Raw genomic sequence first — 10,686 nt, forward strand, 5'->3', positions numbered from 1 at the left:
CCAAGTCTTTAGTGATTTGTGTACATGTTGAGGTTTGAAAAGCAATGGTTTATCTCAAATCTCGTAGTGATCAACCTTTTTCTCTTCTTATTTCAAAATCCTGCAAGTATTCATTTCACCATTATAAGCTAAGAAATCCCAGGAAGTCATAATAATAGATAGTATTCAAAATGGTCCATAAAATTTTATCAGGTATGTCCAAGTGTTATAACTCTGATAACATAGATAAGGAAACAAAATTCTCACAGATTACTTACAAAAGGACACAGTAGCAAGCAGGAGGAGAGAATGTAAGCCCTTAACTCTTGTACTGGCTTCTTTTGCTGGGATGAGTATTACAGTCAGACTTAAACAACAGAACTAAGAAGAACAGCAAAGTAAACATCTGGAAAACAGGCTATGAATGACTGTTACATAGGAGAATAAGTACAAATTCAAATATATAATAGAACACATATCCATACACATATATGCTAGTATGTAACAATGCAATTTTATGTGCTGTCTGGGAAGAAGAGATGTTTAAGATGGAACAATAATAAGTGAAAAGTGTTATGGAGTTCACTTACTGCGAATCAGTTTTGTTGCTGAAGACATCTGCTTCAATAGTTTAATACAGTGGTTCTAAATTGCTAGCATGCTCACATGCATCTGGGAGCTTTAAACATGGAGTGCGTGTCCCAAATCCCCGAGGTTTCTCAGGCTGTAAGCCTGAGATGGGTAGCCAAGGATTTTGCCTTTATTAACACCTCTCCAATAAACATCCAGGATGCTAGTGCTGCTGGTGGCGACTACATCTTAAGAACAACTGTAACAGCATCATGTGCTAGAGTATGCATTCGTTCCTAGGGACTGGGTTTCAGCTTGTACACAAGTGGTACAGATTTCCCATGCGCAAAGAAAATACAGATAATTGGACACAACCGGGTGTTCCACATTTCAGGACGTCCTTGATGTAAAATTTTTCTCCTATTTTCTAAGGAAAATCATTGCTTAAACAAAACCATTGCTTATCAGAACCAGGAAGTAGATCTTTATGAGGCTGGGACCTGACTTAGTTTACTTTGCATGTGTGTTTTCTACGACTCTTCTCTGCCTCATCTTTTCTCCAGGCCTTTCCGTCTGCCCAAGATCTTCGTGTGGACTCTCATCCATTCCATTGATAGGCTCCCAGGCTGAGCGCCTTTATGGTGTCCTTAATCTTTACGATAACTCTGTAAGTAGGAATTATTCACAGAAGGATGAAAAATGAGACTCTGAGAAGTTAAATGATTTGGAAGCATTGCCAAGCCAGCAGATAGTGAAGTCAGATTCAAATCCATATATGTCTGTCTCCTAAGCTTGATCCCATTTCTCTGCTGTGGCCACACTGGGCCAATGGTTACCATGTTGGCTCACTCAGAGAGTGGGTCATTCTGATCACTGGCCCCACTCCCATACACTAACTCCAAGTCTCAAGAATGTCTCCTGGGTGGTGGTATTTTTCTTAAAGCTCCTCAGGTCATTTGAATATGCTACCAGGGATGAGAAGCACTGCTATGTGGGATCTGTGGGATCTAATTGGAGATTCAAAATATTGTACAGCTCATAAAAGTTTCTGGAATTGACGTGAAGGAATATAGAACCGATTTCATAGTTGATATTTGAATGTAATTTAAAAACTTACCAGTAGGAGTAGCTTTGTCTGAGACTTCTAAAATCTTGTACATGCAGTGGCCACGCTGTGCTAACAGGTAGGTAAATTGTCATCTGAAATACAAACATTTTTCCAACACAGTCATGTAACAGCAAAATTGGGGTTTCAAAGTATCCACACACAGCCCACCATTTAATTTAAATGGGCATGGTAATTAACCTTTCTACAACAGTTTCCTACTAATAAAATACCCATTCAGTTAGAGGGCCAGCTCTCAACACTATATTCTGTTTCTTTGGACTTATCACCCTTAGGAGCTTTCAGGTACATGATTCTGTGCATGAGAAATACCAAGTGTTTTTATTTCTCCTACTCTAGCTAAGAGTGAAGTGAACGAATCTAAACATTTTTTTTTGATTTTACACATTTATTTGAACCGTTAACCTCAGTTGTCTCTTAAGACATAATGGGGAAATTCTGCAAGAGCAAGAGAAAGAATCTATATTAGAAAATATGAGGGCTTTGAAATCAAGCAAAAACCAGGTTCAAATTTTGATAGCTTGCTATTTGCTATGTGAACCTGGGCAACGTGTCTTCTTACTCTTACCTTGAATGTGAGGCTGTTGCTGCCTATCTATGAAAGCTGTTATGAAGCTTTGCTTACACCATCAAAACGATAGGTAGGACTATACTAGCAAAGTGATAGAGGACTTACTTCAAGATTGAATAACTCCACCTGAATGCTTCCTTGAGTTTCATACTCAGTGATTTGGAAGTTGAAATGTGTTCTTAGTTTTCCCACTTAGTGTAGCATCACTGTCACCTAACTGCTTAGATGGAGGGACCTTGGGTTGACCCCAACCTCTCTTCTCTCTCCATAGAATATTGTTAGTTCTGTATCTTCCAAGTATCTCAAAACTATCGCTTTTCTGCTTTAGAAGCAGATAGTGCTTTAAAATTACCATATAACACTGAATTATATTATCTGTACACATGTTTATCTGCTCTCATCCCCAATTTCTAAGGTCTAATAGGCATCCCCTCTTTTTCCCTCCTTCCAAGGTGATGGAATACAGACATTGTAGAGAGTCAAGTGACCATCGTAGAGTGTGACCCTTGCAAGTATTTAGATTCTGCTCATCTTATCCCCTCTTATACTCTCAGTGCATAATATTTTAAAAGTGCTCCATAAATAGTACTTGAGTCAGTAAGTGAATAGAGGAATAAAGAGAAAAGGAAACTGCACTCTAGAGTAGTGTTTAATATTTCAAATGTAACCCTTATCATTATTCATAATTTTGTCCCCGATTGAATCCATTTTCAGCAGGACTGAGAGTTGCATTCTATCTCAGAGCAATGGAATATAAAGCCTGCTCCGATAGTGATGACGGTGTTGAATGCAAGGCAGCTAAGAACCAGTGCCCTGCCCGTTCTCACAGGCAGAAGAGCATGAATGGACACACATATACTTACACACACACAGAGTTAGTTGAACTGTAGCAAAATTCAAGAGGAGCTATTTTCAAAGACAATTAACTAGCATTTTGTAAGACCGCTTAGAAAGAAGTAAAAATCTCACTAGTAATATACTGTATAAAGATGCCAAATTTAATGTGGGTTAACAGCAACCATTACTGTAGAAATCTATATTTTCCGACTAACGATATTACAGGAAATCAAAATTTTAGTGGGATTCCTTTGGGAAAAAAGACAGTGTGGACTATAGAAGCATATCAACAAAATCTAGATTATGAAAGAAACAGTTCTGGTTGGGAGATGATCTCTATGGCCCAAAGGTCGTCTTTGGTTCTTCACTGGGGAGGAGCTTCATATTTTTTCTAGAAATTCACTCATCATATTGAATTGCAATGAGATGGCCATGGAGGGGTCAGCCTACAGAAAGTGGTTGGTGCAATGTCTTTTAGCACAGGGGACATTGGCTACCCTTTCCCCCTAGACAGCAGTTAGATGAGGACTCACTCTCTCTCTCTCTCTCTCTCTCTCTCTCTCTCTCTCTCTCTCTCTCTCTCTCTCTCTCCTTCCTTCATTATTTCTTTCTTTGCACTGTCCTTGGGCTTTCTCAAGGCTAGATCTCTACCACTTGAGCTACAACACCACTTCTGGCTTTATCTATGTATGTGGTACTGAGGAATTGAACCCCAGTCTTCCTGCATGCTAGGCAAGCACTCTACCCCTAGGCCATGCTTCTGGCCACATTCATTATTTAGATTGTCATTTAACACTTAGCATGTCTCGTTTTTCTTCTCAACCTAAAATAATACCTTACTCATATGCTAGCCTTAATTTGATTTGGCATATCTTGCTAATTTTTTTGTCAGTTATAGGGCTTGAACTCAGGAGCTGGGCATTTTTTCTGACCTTTTTTTCCCTCAAGGCTAAAGATTTACCACTTTGAGCCACAGTGCCACTTTGGGTTTTCTGGTGGTTAATTGAAGATAAGAGTTTCCTGGACTTTCATGCCTAGGCTAGCGTCAAACTGTGATCTACAGATCTCAGCTTCTTGAATACCTACGGTTACCAACATAAGCACCAGTGCCCGGCTTGTTATTCACTTTGAACAGACAAATTAGAGTGACGTTGATATTTTGGGGACTATGTCTGTGCTATAATATACTTCTTCCCAATTGTAGCTAACTCTCCTTTGCTGTAAGTTTGGTCATATGCTACAAGTCAGGTGCATCATATCCTTATTTCCTAGGGACTTGATCCATGAAGTTGTGCAAATTCAAATGTTCTTGGTACTTTCCCAGGGTTTCCAAAATGTGCAAAGGTAATAGAAATCTTCATTCTCATTTGGAATGCCATATGAAAGTTCAGAATACGTACAGTTACTCCATCTATTATTTATATACCTCAACTGCATTTTAACTGAATTTTCATTTTTTTTCTGGTTCTTTGACATAAGGCTCATTTCTTCTTGAAGGCCTTTGTATCAAAGTTTCTCACCTGGAAGGACCTCCCTACATGTTTTGTACTTGGTATATTTCTACTATTTGAGTCTCACTTTGCTAGTTTCTCAGAAGACTTTCCTGACTACATTATACAGAATGGTCTTATCCAATAAATGTGTTTAATTATCATGCTTATTTTCTTTAATAATTCATCTTAATATGTATTTATCTTATTTGTTGTTTTCAGTCTTCCTCAGTAAATGTAAGCTTTAGGAGAGCAGGATTCTTGTCTGACACTGCTTCATTCCAGCTCCTGCCATAGGGAAATTGTAGCAGACATTTGAAAATCGGTGAAATGTGAAATTGGAATGTCATTGCAATAACTACATGTGAATATGGTTGAGATAACCATGTAACACAAGAATATGTGTATTTTTCATATCAGACTATATTTCAATTGTTTCCTACCATCATTTATTTTCCCCCAAAGTCTGGGATTGGATCATACTTTTGAGTACTTTCAGGAATAGCCTATAGGGAATAGGATACTAGATGGAGTCCATTGATTAGAGTCAGTAAGTCAGAGGTATCAGCCTGTGACAAGCAGAGGCCCTCAGAAGCCACACCTAAGGATCCAACCCCTGAATTCAGAGGAGGCATAGAGGGGCCATAAGTTTGGCCTAGTGGTAGAGTGCTTGCCTAGCATGCATGAAGATCGGGGTTCAATTCCTCAGTACCACATACATAGAAAAAACCAGAAGTGACACTGTTGTTCAAGTGGTAGGGTTCTATCCTTGAGAAAGTCCAAGGAGAGCACTTAGGCCCTGAGCTCAAGGCCAGGACGGCAAACAACAACAACAACAACAACAACTAACAGAGGTGGCATAGAAGACTTTGGCTGAGTAGATCATTTACTGTTGTTTTTTGTTAGGACACTAGGTGGCAGCTGACTTTGCTCTGGGATAATTAACAGTCTAGTGAGCACTTCAATGCTGGGCTAACTTCCCTGTCAACATTAAATAATGCATGTATTTCAATCATTTGATGGGATAATGACAATTATGACAAAGCATTTGAATTTGTCTGTAAATAGTGGAATGTATTGTGAAACAATATTTTCAGATTTAAAAAAGAAATTTGTTATTCAGAAGCATTAAAATCAACAATAGCAACAACAAATAATCTAGTAGAAAGATTAATGTCAGCTCCAGGAGACCAGGTACCAGCAAGAGAGGGCTGGGGAGAGGGAGAGGGAGAGATACCAGAGAAAGAAGAGGAAGAGGGGGAGGGAGAGGGAGGGAAAGAAGCAAAGAGAGATTATTATATAATGAAGCTGAAATGACTACTTTCTCTGAAGTATTAGTTTTGTACCTTTGAGGTTCATAATCTAATCAGGTAAATAATTGATTGCAACTTCTCTTCTCAATTTAAAGAACCATTAGTGATATTAAAAAAAACCTTTCAAATATGAAGTGACCACATAATCTACTGTTTCTCTAGTAAACTCATAGGCACAGTTTTGGGAGTTGAAAGCCTTAATTTTTTCCCCCCAAGGTCTTAAAGTAATCAGTTAAGGGGCATATGCTAAAGCACATTCTTTAGATATTTTCTTCTATTAAAAAGTGAAATGTTCCTTACCCATGATTAAGTATAATAGCAAAATATGATAAACACAATAAACTCTAGAAAATGTAACCCCTTCTCATTTTGTTGTCTTTAAATAGTTGGAAGACAAGTATTAACTGTAGTAGAAGCAAGCAAGGAAATAAAAGCAAGGGAAGAAAGGAGGAGAGACTTCTACACTAAGAAGACCAAAGACAGAAAAAGGGAGAGGGAGGAAGGTATAAAGAGTTACAGGAGAGGAAGATAGATGGTAGAGGGGAGGAGGAAGTAGGTACACAAATGAGAAGAAGAGGAGCAATAAGACCAAACTCCAGAGAACAAGGAACAGAGAAAGATGTGTCATAGGCTTAGAGATGACTTCATTGTCCGGTAGCTTCTAAAATTTTCTGTAAATAATAAACATCCTCGAAAAGTGTCACAAAAGTTTCCATTCATATAGTTAGCATTCTCTGGAGAAAGAGAATTAAAAAAATACTTTCAATCAGTAATTTATTGAATCTGCAGATATCAAATTTATGGATAAGGATAGGATGATATCTATATATGAATATAGATATAAGAAATATACATCTATATGCATAGACAGTTAGAGAGGAGAATGGTAGGAGAGGAGGGAGCTAGAGATTCATTATAAGGAACTGGCTCGGGCCGGGAGTTTGGCCTAGTGGTTAAAGTGCTTGCCAGCATGCATGAAGACCCGGGTTCGATTCCTCGGTACCACATACATAGAAAAAAGCTGGAAGTGGTGCTGAGGCGCAAGTGGTAGAGCTCTAGCCTTGAGAAAGTCCAAGGACAGTGCTCAGGCCCTGAGCTCAAGCCCAGGACTGGCAAAAAAAACCAAAACCAACAACAGCAAAAAAAACAAATAAGGAACTGGCTCACATGATTTATGAAGACTGGTAAATCTGTAGTCGGAAGTCAAAGAACATCCATGGCATATTTCTAACTCTGAATTCAAAGACTTGAGCTGCAGTGGAGCACATGACACATTTCTGATCTGATAGCCATTAGGCTCAAGACCCAAGAAAAGCTAATGTTTTAGGCTGAGTAACAACTGGAAAAATCTCCTGACTCAATATTCCAACTCAAAGTATTCACTAAAAAGCTTTTATTTTCTTTTTTAAGCCAGAAGCAGGCTCAGTCTTCTTTTTTTGTTGTTCAAACCTTCCATCTAATTGACTGAGGTCACCCACATTAGTTTGCTTTTCTGAAATATTAATCCAGTCCAGAGATATTCTTATAGATACCCTTGAAATGTTTGATGAACTATCTGGGTATTTCATGACCCATACAAGTTAGCATGTAAAATGAACCATTTCAACTTCACATTTTCTCATAGAAAAAGCAAGGAAGGACAAAGGGCACTGGTTAATTGTTCAGCATGTAGACCTATAACCAAACTCACAGGCCATGGAGAGATGGACAGAAGAGCCAAACTATTGCATGTCTTCCCAAAGAAACCAAACCACATCCTAGAGGCAGGTCAGCTATGGGCGGAGCATGGAACCCGTTTTCCTCAGAGCTTGGATGACAGTCACTCTCCATCCTATCATAGCTAAGGCTGCATCCAGGCAGCTTCCTGACCTTTGAACAGACTGGGATGAAAAGAAATCTATGGAAGCATTTCCTAGGCATTGGGAAGAACAGGAAATTGACAGCAAAGACAGAGTGTGTTTTCCTTTAGGCTGACTGTAAGATCTCATTAGGCACAGGAGCTAGAGCCTATTTATAGAATAGCACTACAGTTTTGTTATGGCCAGGCATAAAATCTAACCGCTTCTCATCAAGCAGTTGGTACAAGTTCCTATTACAGTGGATGGGCATGCAGTCAGTCTCTGGGCAGAGAGCCACTGGGGAATACGAGGGCCAGGTTGACCTGGAGGAAAGGCAGAACTGGGGCTCAGTAAGCTTTAGGAAGCTACTATTCCCTTACACCTCTGTTCCCTGGACCCCTCTCTCCAGACAGTTGGTGGGGTGACTCAGCACTAGTGCTAAGCGACTTGATCCCCACTTTAGCCATCTGGAGGAATGGTGTTTACTTAACAGGATTACGAAGAGGCAGGGATAAAATAATATAGATAAATGTCCATGCACAGAGGAGACATTCAGCCATAATTTGGTAGAAAATAGGAAGAAAGAAGACAGTGGCCCCAACTGTTATTAGTTATATGAAAGTTAAATCACTTGATGGAAAGTTTATCTGGGGATAAGGATGTGAGCTGAGTGAGTCAGAGCAAACTAATGAAAGAATAGGATGTTGGAAGGTGTAGGATGCCTCTCAAGCTGTTGATGTTATTTGAAAGACATATATGATCAAATCTCTAGTAGATGGCAATTAGGTACTTTGCCCTATCTGAGACCAATTCCAGTTTGTATAGTGATTTCATGATAGGAAGCATCTAGGTATATATTTTATATATAAAAAGAATATATTTTCCCTTATACTTTTTCTTCTGCCAGTCCTGGGCCTGGGCACTGCCAGTTTTTGCTCAAAGCTAACATTCTGCCATTTGAGCCACAGTGCCACTTCCAGCTTTTTCTGTGTATGTGGTTCTGGGGAATTGAACCCAAGCTTCTGGCCCTCCATTATTCTTTCTGTAATTAGTATTTCACAAAGTGAATGAGGAAGTGGTTCTCATATGCAACCTAGTCTCTTTTTCTTTCTTAAAGCATATGGAAAAATTCCTGTGCAGATGGTAGCATTAAGAATGTCTAGAGAGCATATGAAAATGAAAAATTGTTCTAGATGTGGATATTGGGCCTAAGACTGTAATCTCTACTACTTGAGAAACAGAGATCGAAGGATCATGGCTTGAGGCCAGTTTGGCCTACATAGTTCTTGGGAGAACTGGGGCCTTGGCTCAGGTTACAGTGTGCATGTCAGACAGCTGTGAGGTCCCAAGTTCAAGTCTTCAATACCACAAGAGGAAAAAAAAAAGTGGTATTACTCCTTGTTTGCTGGTAGCTGTTGGCATATGCTTATAATCTTAGCTACTCAGGAGTCTGAAATATGGCAAATCATGGTTCAATGACAGGCAGGGCAGAGAAGTCTTTGGGACTCCACCTCCAAAATAATCAGCAAAAACTAGGGCTGGAAATGTGGCTCAAGTGGTAGAGCACTAGGGCACTTAGTCAAGTGTGAGGCACTGATTTCAAATTTCAGTACCACAAGTTAAAAAAAGGCTTCATCTCAAGTAGGATAGGGTTTGCTTATCATTCCCAGTGACAGGGAAAGATCGTACCCCAGGCATAAAGCAAGACTCTACTGCATATTGACAAATAACCAATGTAAAAAGGTGATAGAGACATGGACCAACTGGTAGAGCAAGTAGGAGACTGAGTTATCACCAGTACTGTCAAAATTTTTAAAAAAAGTATTGTCAAGTATTTTCCATAAGGCTTTCTGATATAGTCTTTATAGCAATGATGTATTTGATGTTACCAATTTGGAAATATAAAGATAGTGATTGTCACCATCTCTTATTGAATAACCGGGTATACATGGAAGAAGGGAAAGGTGACAGAGATTTTGTTCTCATCAAATACCCAGAAAAAGCCATGAGAATATCGGAAGAAGTTGACTGCAAGTCAGGAATATATCCCTTACCAGAAACCAGGCCCACCAGTCCCTTCATGCTGGTCGTTTGGTTCCCTGAACTCTGAGGATAAACGTGTTGCTCTTAAGTATTCCTCAACGTGGTACTTACTGTGTGCTAAGTTCAGATGAGAGTTTGCTCTTTATGGTTTATCTTGGGGGCACTCTGGTGTTATCCACGCTGAACAAGAAGCTGGCATCTTGAGGCAAGTTCCACCCTGTGCCAAGCTGTGTTTGTTCTTACTGGCAGAGCCATAGAAATCACAAGGAGCCCGACTGTTCATTCTGCTTTCTCATCACCTGCATGAGTTTCCCTGTTGCTGCTGTAACAAAGCACACAGTGACTCAGAACACCCCACATTTATTCCTTTATAACTTTGGAGGCCAGAAGTGGAAAAGGAAAGTCAGTTTGCCTAGGTGAACATTACAGATTTTTTCTGTTTTTCGTATCTGCCTGTTTATTGTAGTTGCTTCCACATCACTCAACTCTGCTTCCTCCCTCACACGACGTTCTCCGGCAACTCTTATTCTCCCTTGTCTCCTTCTTGTAACTACGAACATGGTTACATTGAGGTGAACACTGCAATCAATCTCCTCTTGATAGTTCCTTTCTCCATATAAGGAAAGACTCACAGGCTTTGTGTATTTGATGATGGATTGTAAGAAGAGACATTATTCAATCTATAGCACTACCCTTTATATCTTACACTCCCAGGTTCAGAACCTTTATAGAGATCGCCTCCATTTGCAGTTCTAATTACTTCCTCATAAGTGGGCTGAGACTTGTGAACCTATCAGGTTTATACTTCCTCCTTCAGAAAGCTTTCTTCCATTTTTTCAGCTTCCTTTCTTTGACTTTTCACAGTACTTGGAAAGAAACTCATCAATTGGTTCTTACATATCATGTAGAATTCACCTTT

The 10,686-nt window shown here is 39.5% G+C and overlaps 1 long non-coding RNA gene across 1 annotated transcript in view; it reads right to left on the reverse strand.

Moving 5' to 3' along the window:
- Nucleotides 1-284: 284 nt before the first annotated feature.
- Nucleotides 285-10,686, reverse strand: part of LOC150064187 (uncharacterized) — a 14,170-nt gene continuing 3,768 nt past the window's right edge. The window contains exons 2-4 of the long non-coding RNA XR_016535129.1: nt 9,879-10,089; nt 1,667-1,749; nt 285-360 (exon numbers count right to left, since the gene is read on the reverse strand). This is a non-coding gene — a long non-coding RNA (uncharacterized LOC150064187). The remainder of the gene's footprint in view (nt 361-1,666; nt 1,750-9,878; nt 10,090-10,686) is intronic.

The sequence above is a fragment of the Megascapheus bottae genome, chromosome 4 (assembly GCF_031878675.1).
Source record: "Megascapheus bottae isolate mThoBot1 chromosome 4, mThoBot2.hap1, whole genome shotgun sequence".
NCBI lineage: Eukaryota > Metazoa > Chordata > Mammalia > Rodentia > Geomyidae > Megascapheus > Megascapheus bottae.